Raw genomic sequence first — 12,410 nt, 5'->3', positions numbered from 1 at the left:
TAAATTGTTGCTGGCCATCTTGATTTCATCCAGTTTTTGACAATTGTGAAGAAAGCAGCTGCTGTATCTCTATCTATCTACCATGTAGGTTTTATGTAAACATAAGCTTTACATTCCCTGTGTAAATATCTAAGATTAGAATTGCAATTTTGACTACCAAATTTATGTTTAATTTAATAAGAAGCTGCCATACTGTTTTCCAAAGTGGCTGTATAATTTTGCATTACCTTCTGCAATGAATGAGAGTTTCCGTTGCTCTGCAACTTAATTAGTAAATAGTATTGTCAGTTTTTTTTTGAATTTTAGATTCTAATACATGTATATCAATATCTCATTGTTTAATTTGCATTTTCCTAATGACAAAATACGTGGAATATGTTTTTATATATTTACCCTTTATATCTCTTTTTTGGTGAAAGATAAAAGCATAGGGAATGATCTAAACAATCTTTCCCTATACTTTATTATAGAGTTATATGTTTTCTAATTGTTTCTAATTGTTGAGTTTTAGGATTTACTAAATATTATGAATAGAAGTCCTTTACCAGCTACGTGATTATAAAGCATTTTCTGACAGTCTGTGGCTTGTCTTTTTCTTTCCTTTATAATGCAATTCAAAGAGCAAATTTTACATTTTGAGTTAGTATAATTTATTAATCTTTAAAAATTTTTATTATTCAAGATTATAGTGCTTTCTCTAATAACTAACCAACAAATCTAAGGTTACATAGATTTTTTCCTATGTTTCCTTATAACGTTTTACTATTCTATATTGTACATTTTATTTAATTTATGTATAAATGTAAGGTGTGTGCTAAGGTGTATTTGCGTATTTCACTCTGTTCTATCAGTCTATAGGTCTGTCTTTATGCCAGTACCATATTATTTTTTCAAATACATTCAACGATTTATTTTATTTTTCTGTGTGTTTTTAGTTGTAATTTTATTTTCTGTGGCTACATATTAGGTTTCTGTATTTTGGGTACATGAGATATTTTGATACAGGCATACAATGCATAACGATCACATCAGGGTAACTGGAGTATCCATCACCTCAGGCATTGATCCTTTCTTTGTGCTGCAAACAATCCATTTATAATCTTTTAATTATTTTAAAATATACAATAAATTACTATTGATTGTAATAACTCTGTTGTGCTATTAAATACTAGATCTCATTCATTCTAACTATATTTTTGTGTCCATTAATCACTCTCAGCCCTCCTCCGATCCCCTTCCTCTGCCCTTCCCAGCCTATGGTTACTGTCATTCTATTTTCTATCTTCATGAGTTCAATTGTTTTAATTTTTAGTGCCTTCCCACAAATAAATGAGAACATTTGAAGTTTGTCTTTTTGTGCCTGGCTTATTCTACTTAACATCCTTCAGTTCCATCCATGTTGTTGCAAATGACAGGATCTCATTCTTTTTTATGGCTGAATATTACTCCATTGTATACATTACTACATTTACTTCATCCGTTCATCTGTTGACGGACGCTTTATGTTGCTTCCAAATTGTGGCTATTGTAAACAGTGCTGCAATAAACATGTGACGTGCATACATCTCTTTGATATACTGATTTCCTTTCTTTTGGGTATATAACTAGCAGTGGGATTTCTGGATCATATGGCAGCTCTACTTGTAGTTTTTTGAGGAACATTTAAACTGTTCTCCATAATGGTTGTATTAGTTTATATTCCCATGAAAAGTGTATAAGGGTTCCCGTTTTCCATATCCTTCCCAGACATTGGTATTGGTTGCAATGTCTCCCTTTTCATCTCTGACTTTATTTATTTTGGTATCCTCCCTTTTTTCTTAGTCTGGATTGAGGTTTTCCAATTTTGTTTATCTTTTTAAAAAGCAAACTATTTGTTTCATTGATATTTTGTGTTATTTGTTTAATTTTATTTATTTCCACTCTGCTTTTTATTATTTCTTTTCTTCTACTAACTTTTGATTTGGTTTGCTCTTGTGTTTTTTTAAGTTCTTTAGGATATATTGCTAGGTTGTTTATGTGAAGTTTTTCTACTTTTTTGATGTAGGTGCTTATTGCTATAACCTTTCCTCTTAGTACTGCTTTCATTGTATCTCTTAGGTTTTGATATGTTGTGTTTCCATTTATATTTTTTTTCAAGGAATTTTTCAATTTTCTTCTTAATTTCTTCATTAACCTACTGGGTCATTCCAAAGCATATTGTTTGATTTCCATGTATGCGTATTGTTTTCTCTGTTACTGATTTCTAGTTTTATTCCATTGTGGTCAGAGAAGATGCTTGATTTTTTTTCAATTTTTTTTGAATTTTTAAGACTTATTGCATATGGTCTATCCCTAAGAATGATCGATGTGCTGAGGAAAATAATGTGTATTCTTCAGCTGTTGGATGAACTGTTCTGTAAATATCCATTAGGTCCATTTGGTCTATAGTGTAGATTAAGTCCAATATTTCTTTGTTGATTTCCCATCTGGAAGATCTGTCCAATGCTGAAAAGGGTGTTGAATTATCCAGTTATTATCGTATTGGGTTCTATCTTTCTCTTTAGCTCTAATAATATTTGCTTTAAATACCTGGATGCTCCAGTGTTGGGTGCATATATATCTATGATTGTTATATCCTCTTGCTGAATTGATTCCTTTGTCATACTATAATGAACTTATTTGTTTTGTCTTGAATTTACTTTTATTGAGATAAGTATAGTTACTCCTGTTTATTTTTGGTTTCCATTTATGCAGAATAACTTTGTTCATCCATTTATTTTTGGTCTATATGTATCTTTATACATGAAGTGCATTTCTTGTAGGCAACAGATCATTTGGGTCTTGTTTTTTCTCCATTCAACCACTATATGTCTTGTATGGGAGTGTTTAATCCCTCCCTCCCTCCCTCCCTCCCTCCCTCCCTCCCTTCCTTCCTTCCCTCCCTGCCTTCCTTCGCTCCCTGCCTGCCTCCCTCCCTCCAATTTTATGTTTAGTAAAGGTGTTTTTCTCCGGTTCTGTGTTTTAGTTTCTTACTTTATATTTTTTGTGTGTCTTTTTTTTTTTTTTTTGATTTGAGGTTACCGTGAAGCTTGCAAATAATACTTTATAACACACTAATTATTAACTAATAACAACTTAATACAGTTTGCAGAAACAAACTAACCAACAAGAAAAAAGAAAAAAAAAAGATTCTATAATTTACCTTAATCCCAAAACTTTTTAACCTTTTTGTTTTTTCTATTTATATCTTATTGTGCTCTCTACATATTGAAAAGTTGTAGTTATTATTTTTGATAAGATCATCTTTTAGTCTTTCTATTTAAAATATAAATAGTTTCGATACCACAATTACAGTGTTATAATATTCTACATTTGTCTGTGTACTTACTGCTACCAGTGAGTTTTGTACCTTCAGATGATTTATTAGTGTTCTAATTAGTTTACTCATTAGTGTTCTTTTCTTTCAGAATAATGAACTCCCTTTAGCATTTCTTTTAGGACAGGTCTGGTGTTGATGAAATTCCACAGCTTTTTTTTTATTTGGGAAAGTCTTTATTTTTCCTTCAGGTTTGAAGGATATTTTCACTGGATGTACTACTCTAGGATAAAAGTTTTCTTCCTTCAGTACTTTTAATATGTCATGTCACTCTCTCCTGGTCTGTAAAGTTTCCATTAAGAAGTCTATTGTCAGATGTATTGGACTTCCTTTGTATGTTATTTGTTTCTTTTCTTCTGCTGCTTTTCATATCCTTTTGTACCCTAGACCTTTGGAAGTTTGATTATTAATATGTCTTGAGAGTCTTTGGGTTAAATCTGCTTGATATTCTATAACCTTCTTGTAGTTGAATATTGATGTCTTTCTCTAGGTTTGAGATGTTCTTTGTTATTATCCCTTTGAAAAAAATTTCTACCCAGATCTCTGTCTCTACTTCATTGTAATGCCAATAACACATAGATTTGCTACTATGAGGCAATTTTCCAGATCTTATAGAATGCTTCATTCTTTTTCATTCTTTACTTTTTGTTGACTCTTACTGTATATTTTCAAATATGCTGTCTTCAAGCTCACTAATTCTTTCTACTGCTTGATCAATTCTGCTATTAATAGACTCTGATACATTCTTCAGTATTTCAAGTACATTTTTCAGCTCCAGAAATTTTGCTTGATTCATTTTAATAATTTCAATGTCTTTGTTAATGTTGTTTGATAGGATCTGAATTTATTCTCTGTGTTATCTTGAAGTTTGTTGCGTTTCCTTAAAACTGCTATTTGAATTATCTGAAAGATCACATATCTTTGTCTTTCCATGATTGGTCACTGGTGACTTATTTAGTTCATTTGGTGAGTTTGTTTCCCTGATGGTCTTGATGCTTGTAGATGTTTCTTGTCTAGGCATTGAATGGTTAGGTATTTATTGTAGTCTTCACATTTTGGGCTTATTTGTTTTCATCTTTCTTGGGAAGGCTTTTTAAGCCTTCAAAGAAACTTGGGTGTTGTGATCTAAATCTTTGGTCACTTCAGCCATATCTGCCTCAGGAGGCATTCTAAGCCCAATAATTCTGTGACTCTTGCAGAATCATAGAGGTGCCACCTTGGTAGGTCTTGGGTAATATCTGGGATAATTCCCTGAATTACCAGGTAGAAACTAGTTCTTTTCCCTTAGTTTACCCCAAACAAACAGATCATCTTTCTCTATGCTGAGCTTCTTGGAACTGGGGGAGGGATAACAGTAGCATCCTATGGCCACCACCACTGGGACTATGCTGGGTCATACCTGAAGCCCACATAGACTGAATCTTGCCCAAGGCCCACAGTGACCACTGCCTAGCTACAGTTCATGTTCACTCAAGGTTCAATAACTCTACAATCAGAGGTGGCAAATCCAGCCAGCCTTGTATTCTTCTCTTCAGGGAAACATGTATCCCTCAGTCCCAGGCAGGTCCAGAGATGCCATCCAGAAGCCAAGTCTGGAGTTTGGAACCTTAGGAATCTACCTGGGTTTTATTCTACTGTGGCTGAGCTGGCAACCAAGCCACAAGATGAAGTCCTTTCCACTCTCCCTTCCCTTTCTTTCAGTCTTTATGCAAGCAGAGGAATCTCTCCCTGTGGCCAACACCACTCCAGGCTCATGGTGAGTACTGTCTGGCTATTGGCTATTTCCAAAGTTCACTTAAGATCTGAAGGCTCTTCAGTCAGCTTGTGGTGAATGATGCCAGGTCTGGGTCTTTCCCTTTAGGCCAGTGGGCTCCCCTGTGGCCCAGGGCTAGTTCAGAAATGCCATCTATCAGCCAAGGTCAAGAATTAGGGACCCCGGAGCCTACTTGGTGCTCTACCTCACTGTGGTCAAGCTGGTATCCAATCTGCAAGACAAAGTACCCTTTATGCTTCCCTCTCCTTTGCCCAAGTATAAGGAGTCTTTCCCTGTAGGGAATGTGCTGGGTCACACCCGAAGCTGTCACAGCTCTGAGTCTTACTCAAAGCGTGTAGTGAGTACTGCCTGATTACTACTGCTGAATATTCAGGGCCCAAGGGCTCTTTAGTCAGCAGATGATGAATCTTTCCAGGACTGGGTCTTTCCCTTCAAGTCAGCAGGTCTCCTTCTGGCCCATGGTGTGTGGAAATTTCATCCTGGATCTAGGGCCTGAAATAGGGGCCCGAGGACTCTGTCTGTTGCCCTGTTCTGCTGTGGCTGAGCTTGTATCTGAATTACAAGACCAAGTCTTCTTTACTCTCCTCTTTCCTTTCCTCAAGAAAAAGAAAGGATCTCTTTTGAAGCCGTGAGCTTTGCTGCCTGGGGTTAAGAGAGTGGTAAAGCAAGCACTTCCTTGGCTGTTCCAGCTCGTGTCTGACTAGGTCACACGCACTCCAAGTCCACTGGTTCCAAGCCTAGCACAGCACTAATACTTGTCAAGGAATTTCAGTCCTTGTGGCCTAGACAAGTTTATTCAGTACTTCACATCACTTTAGTGGTGGTAGGCTGTGGTGGTGGGCATTGCTGGAACTCAGGTTCCTATCACTAGGATATACAATTCACCTCTGGCTAGGGCTGGTCTAAATGTCCCCCCTATGGATGTCAGCTTAATTCTGCCCCATGTTGCTTTCCATTGTGACAGAACAGCACTGAGTTCCAATGCAAGTCCCACAATCACTGTGTTTTCTCTCCCCTAGTTCTCAGATTCTGTCTCTGTGTCACACTGCTGCTACCAGATTATGGGACAGAGGTGGTGTAGGCAAATTGAAACTGCCTTTGCTACCCTCTTCAGTGACTGTTTCCTTGATATAAGGTTAAAACCGGGTACTGTGATTGCTCATGTGGTTTTGGTTTCTTTGAAGATGTGTTTTATGTGAATAGTTGCTCAATTTGGTGCTCCTGTGAGGAGAACAATTGCTAGAAGCTTCCGTTAGACCATCTTGCTCTGCCTCTCTCCTTTCAAATTCTAGAATCATATTGTTTTAAGTATTATAGCATTGTAACATATTTTGAAATCAGAAATTGTGAAACTTCCAGTTTTGTTCTTTGTTCTCAATATTGTTTTGGTGATTCTGGATGTTTTAAGATTACATATGAATTTTAGGATAAATTTTTCTATTTGCATGGGGAAAAATCATTGAGATTTTGATAAAGGTTGCATTGTAGATGCTGTGGGTATTACTGACATCTTAGCAATACTAAGTTTTCTAATTCATGAACATAGGATGTATTTTTTCATTTCTTCATGTGTTTAATTTTTTTCAGCAATGTTTTACAATTTTCATTGTATAAGACATTCATATCCTTAATTCCTAGTTATTTTATTCTTTTTGATGCTACTGTAATGGAATCATGTTTGTAATTTTCTTTTCACTTTATTCATTGCTAGTGCATAAAAACGCAAATGATTTTTGTGTGTTGACTTTGTATCATAACACTTTACTGAATTAATTTATTAGTTCTAATACTTTTTTGTGAAATATTTAGGGTTTTCTATCTATAATACCATATCATCTGCAAAAAGGATGATTTTACTTTTTCCCTTTTATTTAATTTTAGTGCCTAATTTACCTGGCTAGAACTTCCAATGCTGTGTAGAATAGAAGTGCTGAAAATGGGCATCTTTGCCTTGTTTCTGATCTTAGAGACAAAACTTCAGTTTTTGCCATTGAGCATGATGTTTACTGTGGATTTTTTACATGTGACTTTTATTATGTTAAGCTAGTTGCCTTCTTTTCTTGTTTATTGAGTGTTTTCATTATGAAAGAAGGTTGAATTTTCACAGATACTTTTTCTATATCAATTGAGATAATCATGTGCTTGTTTCCCCTTTATTCTCTTAATGTGGTGCATTACATTGTCCAATTTTCATATGTTGCACCATCCTTGCATTTCGCAAATAAATCTCACTTAGTAATGGTGTTTAATTATTTTAATATAGTGCTAAATTCAGTTTGTTAGTATTTTGTTGTGGATTTTTGCATTTATTTTCATAAAGATATTGATCTGTAGTTTTCTTTTCTTGTAGTGTCACATTCTGGTTTTAGAATCAGTATAATGCTGGCCTTAGAATTATTTAGAAAGTGTTCCCTCGTCTTCAATTTTTTGGAAAATTTTGAGAAGAGTTGGTGTAGTTCTCCTTTAAATATCTGACATAATTCCCCAGTGACATCATTAGGTTCAGGACTTCTATTTTTCAGGAAGTTTTTTGATAGCTGATTAATTTTTCTTACAGATTTTTGGTGCTTCCCACTCCATCATCTTTCAGAATCCTCTTGTTGAGAATTTTTAACATGAATGAATATGAATATTATCATATGTTTTATTTGTACCTATTGATACAATTCTGTTTTTATTTAGTCTGTTTGCATGATGAATTATATTGATTGACTTTCAAATGTTGAGATAGCCTTGAATTTCTTTCCAAGTAAAACCCCACTTGGTCTTAATGTACTACTATTTGTATATATTACTAAATGAATTTGCTAATATTTTGTTGAGGATAGTTGAAAGAATCTTAATAAGGATTATTAGTCTACAATTGCATTTTCTTGCATTATCTTTATCTGGTTTTCAAATTATGGTAATCCTGGCATCATAAAAATGTTTGATGTGTTCCTTCTTGAACTATTTCCTTGATGTGATTGTATACAACTGGCATTTTAAAAATTAAATATTTACTAGAATTTACTAAGAAAACCAATTAAGGTCTATAGTTTTCTTTTCAATGGTATATGCAAAAAAATTAAATTTTGTTAATTGATATAGAATTCATGCTATATATTTTCTCTTAAGTAAGTGCCAATAGTTTATGTCATTGAAAGAATTGGTCAAATTAATTTCAATAGCAATAGCTGTCAAATTTTTCACTGTATAATTGTAGCATTTCCTTATTGTCCATTTCATGTCCATGTGCTCACTAATAATGTCCTTTCTTTAATTGCTGATAGTAACAATTTCTAGTGGATCTGTTTTTCTTTGGTCAGTCTGAGTAGAAGTTCATCAACATTATTGATTTTTCTAGGAAGCAGCTTCTGAATTTATTCATTTTTTTTCTATTGTTTTCCCATTTCAGTTTCACTGATGTCCATACTAGAGTGTGGGCTAGTTTCCCTCAGACTTCTGGATATACTATATCTCTGCCTGGGCTTGTGTCTTCCCTCTACAGTGGTCCAGGAAGCATCTGCTTTCTCAGCACTTTGCTAGCTGGCTTCCATGGCAATTTCTACTCAAAGCGTTGTTACAATGGTGGGACTGAGGGAGGTGCTTTCCTGCAGTACTCTTAGTATGTCCAAATGTTAGGCAGATCTTGTGAACCTGGCTCACAAATTGTGACGTTCATAAATATTCCGGCCTGTTCATCAGCACCAGGGCTAGGGCAGGCATGTATTTATGCTCTACCCCCTGAGGTGCAGCTCTTCCCTCCTATTTCCTTCTCACAACTTCGATGGGTTTTCAAAGTCTCTAAGATGTCAGTATTTACTACTTTTTCCCTGGAGATTAATGCTTTTGTTGTTTCAGAGAGGTGACAGTGTAGTGTCTGAAAGGAATTTTGTCCTTGCTTACTATTACCTTTCCCCAGCCAGTAACATGGAAGCTTTCTTAAATGTACCCTAGTCTTCTGCATGCATGCCTTCAAGGATTTATGCAAGAGAAGCCTGCAAATGGGAGAAAACATCCTGAAGACTGTGGTCCTCATGAGCTCCATCCTCCTTTAGTAGCCTACACTGTTGCCTCGAACAATTTATTAAAAATTTTAGCTGAGTCTTCTTACTGGATTATGTGTTATCTGACAGTGTCTGCCCTAAGACTTGTTTCTAAGACAATTGGAAACTTGCACCCATTGTCTCTTCCCATATTTTGGGTCAATTGCTTTCCCTGTGACCTTACTTCTCTAATGAATTCCATAAAAGTCATTCATATGCACTTTTTCTAGGTTTTTGTTGTTGGAAGAATAGGGGGTGCTACTCTTTCCACTTTTCTACATCTTGAGCTAAAACAGTCTGACAATAAATTTTGGTATTTCAAATTTAATTGTGTAATTTTACAAAACAGTTTACCTACACTCCACCTGTGAAAACTTTTTGAGAGCTCTCTGTGCCAAAATAAATATCAGGACAATTGTGGCAATAAAATAAAAAGCAACACTTCAAGCATTTATCTTATCACCAAATTCTAGAGTCACAGATTCTCAAACGTTAGGTCTGGAGGATCCTTAGAAAATATTGGTTACCAATAACAAAAGCCACATGTTTATCTCAATAGATGCAGAAAAGGCCTTTAATAAATTCAACACCCTTTCATGCTAAAAACATTCAATAAACTAGGTACTGATGGAACATATCTCAAAATAATAAGAGCTATTTGTGACAAACCCATAGCCAATATCATAGTGAATGGGCAAAAGCTGGAAGCATTCCCTTTGGAAACCGGCACAAGACAAGGGTACCCTCTCTCACCACTTCTATTCAGCATAGTATCGGAAGTTCTGGCCAGGGCAATCAGTGAAGAGGAAGAGATAAAGCATATTCAAAGAGAAAGAGAGGAAGGCAAATTATCTGTCTTTGCAGATGACTTGATTGTATGTTTAGAAAACCGCATCATCTCAGCCCCCAAACTCCTTAAGCTAATAAGCAACTTCAGCAAAATCTTAGGATTTACACATTGATTACAAAAATCAATGTGCAAAAATGTGCAAAAATCACAAGCATTTCTATACACCAATAATAGACAAACAGAGAGCCAAATCATGAGTGAGCTCCCATTCCAAATTGCTACAAAGACAATAAAATACCTAGGAATCCAACTTACAAGGGACACGAAGGACCTCTTCAAGGAGAACTACAAACCACTGCTCAAGGAAATAAGAGAGGGCACAAATGGAAAAACATTCCATGCTCATGGATAGGAAGAATCAATATTGTGAAAAGGGCCATACTGCCCAAAGTAATTTATAGATTCAATGCTGTCCCCATCAAACTACCATTGACTTTCTTCACAGAGCTAGAAAAAGCTATTTGAAATGTCATATGAAACCAGAAAGAGCCCCAATAGCCAAGACAGTCCTAAGCAAAAAGAACAAAACTGGAGGCATCACGCTACCTGACTTCAAACTATACTACAAGGCCACAGTCACCAAAACAACATGGCATTGGTACCAAAATAGATATGCAGACCAATGAAACGGAACAGAGGCCTCAGAAATAACACAACACATCTACAGCCATCTGATCTTCAACAAACCTGACAAAACCAAGCAATGGGGAAAGGATTCCTTATTTAATAAATGGTGCTGGAAAGCTGACTAGCCATATGCAGAAAACTGAAACTGGACCCCTTCCTCACACCTTATACAAAAATTAACTCAAGGTGGATTAAAGACTTTAATACTAAAACCATAAAAACTCTAGAAGAAAACTTAGGCAATACCATTCAGGACATAGGATGGGTAAAGGCTTCATGACTAAAACATGAAAAGCAATTGCAAGAAAAGCCAAAATTGACAAATGGGACGTAATTAAACTAAAGAACGTTTGAACAGCAAAAGAAACTATCATCAGAGTGAACAGGCAACCTACAGAATGGGAGAAAATTTTTGCAATCTATCCATATAAAAAAGGTCTAGTATCCAGAATTGACAAGGAACTTAAACAATTTACAAAAACAAAAACAACCCCATCAAAAAGTTGGCAAAGGATATGAATAGATACTTCTCAAAAGAAGACATTTATGTGGCCAACAAACATATGAAAAAAGGCTCATCATCACTGGTCATTAGGGAAATGCTAATCACAACCACAATGAGATAACATCTCACACCAGTTAGAATGGCAATCATTAAAAAGTCAAGAAACAACAGATGCTGGAGAGGATGTGGAGAAACAGGAATGCTTTTACACTGTTGGTGGGAGTGAAAATTAGTTCAACCATTGTGGAAGACAGTATGGTGATTCCTCAAGGATCTAGAACTAGAAATATCATTTGACCCAGCAATCCCATTACTGGCTATATGCCCAAATGATTATAAATCATTCTACTACAAAGACACATGCACATGTATATTTACTGCAGCACTATTCACAATCGCAAATACTTGGAAGCAACCCAAATGCCCATCAATGATAGACTGCATAAAGAAAATGTGGTACATATACACCATGGAATACTATGCAGCCATAAAAAAGAATGAGTTCATGTCTTTTGCAGGGATACAGATGAAGCTGGAAATCATTCTCAGCAAACTAACACAGAAACAGAAAACCAAACACTTCACGTTCTCACTCATAAGTGGGAGTTGAACAATGAGAACACATGGACACAGGGAGGGGAACATCACACACAGGGGCCTGTTGGGGGTAGGGGTCAAATACTTAATGTGGGGACAAATACCTAACGCATGTGGGGTTTAAAACCTAGATGATGGGTTGATGACTGCAGCAAACTCCGATGTCACGTGTATACCTGTGTAACAAACCTGCATGTTCTGCCCATGTATCCCAGAACTTAAGGTATAATACATTTTTTTAAAAAAAGCATATATTGGTTCCAGTGTTTTTCTCAACCTATTATGACTCGTAGGCCTCACAGAGAATTAAGTTCACCCAATATATTTATAGTGTAATCAATTTCACAAGCGATATCAATGTACATATGTTACCTTAACCTAAGCAATCATAGTTTTCTTTTTAGACAGTACATAATTTATGAAAAATGTTCTTGAGCTAAAAGATATTCAGGATATAACAATATCAAAACACTTCCCAGAAAAATGTTTCTATAATTCTACCAGTTTTGCTTTTATCTCTTGAGTAGCTCCTCAGATCTCTTTCCTGTGTCAGAATTAGCTTCTTTAATGACAACCTACCACTAAGATTAACTATTCTGTGCAGCCATTAGTGAGGCCTTTGCAAGAGTATGATTCCTTAGTAGCCTCAAATTGTATCTTCTACAAAAGCACCC

The sequence above is a fragment of the Macaca fascicularis genome, chromosome 13 (genome assembly GCF_037993035.2).
Source record: "Macaca fascicularis isolate 582-1 chromosome 13, T2T-MFA8v1.1".
NCBI lineage: Eukaryota > Metazoa > Chordata > Mammalia > Primates > Cercopithecidae > Macaca > Macaca fascicularis.
Note: the sequence above shows the minus strand (reverse complement) of the source record.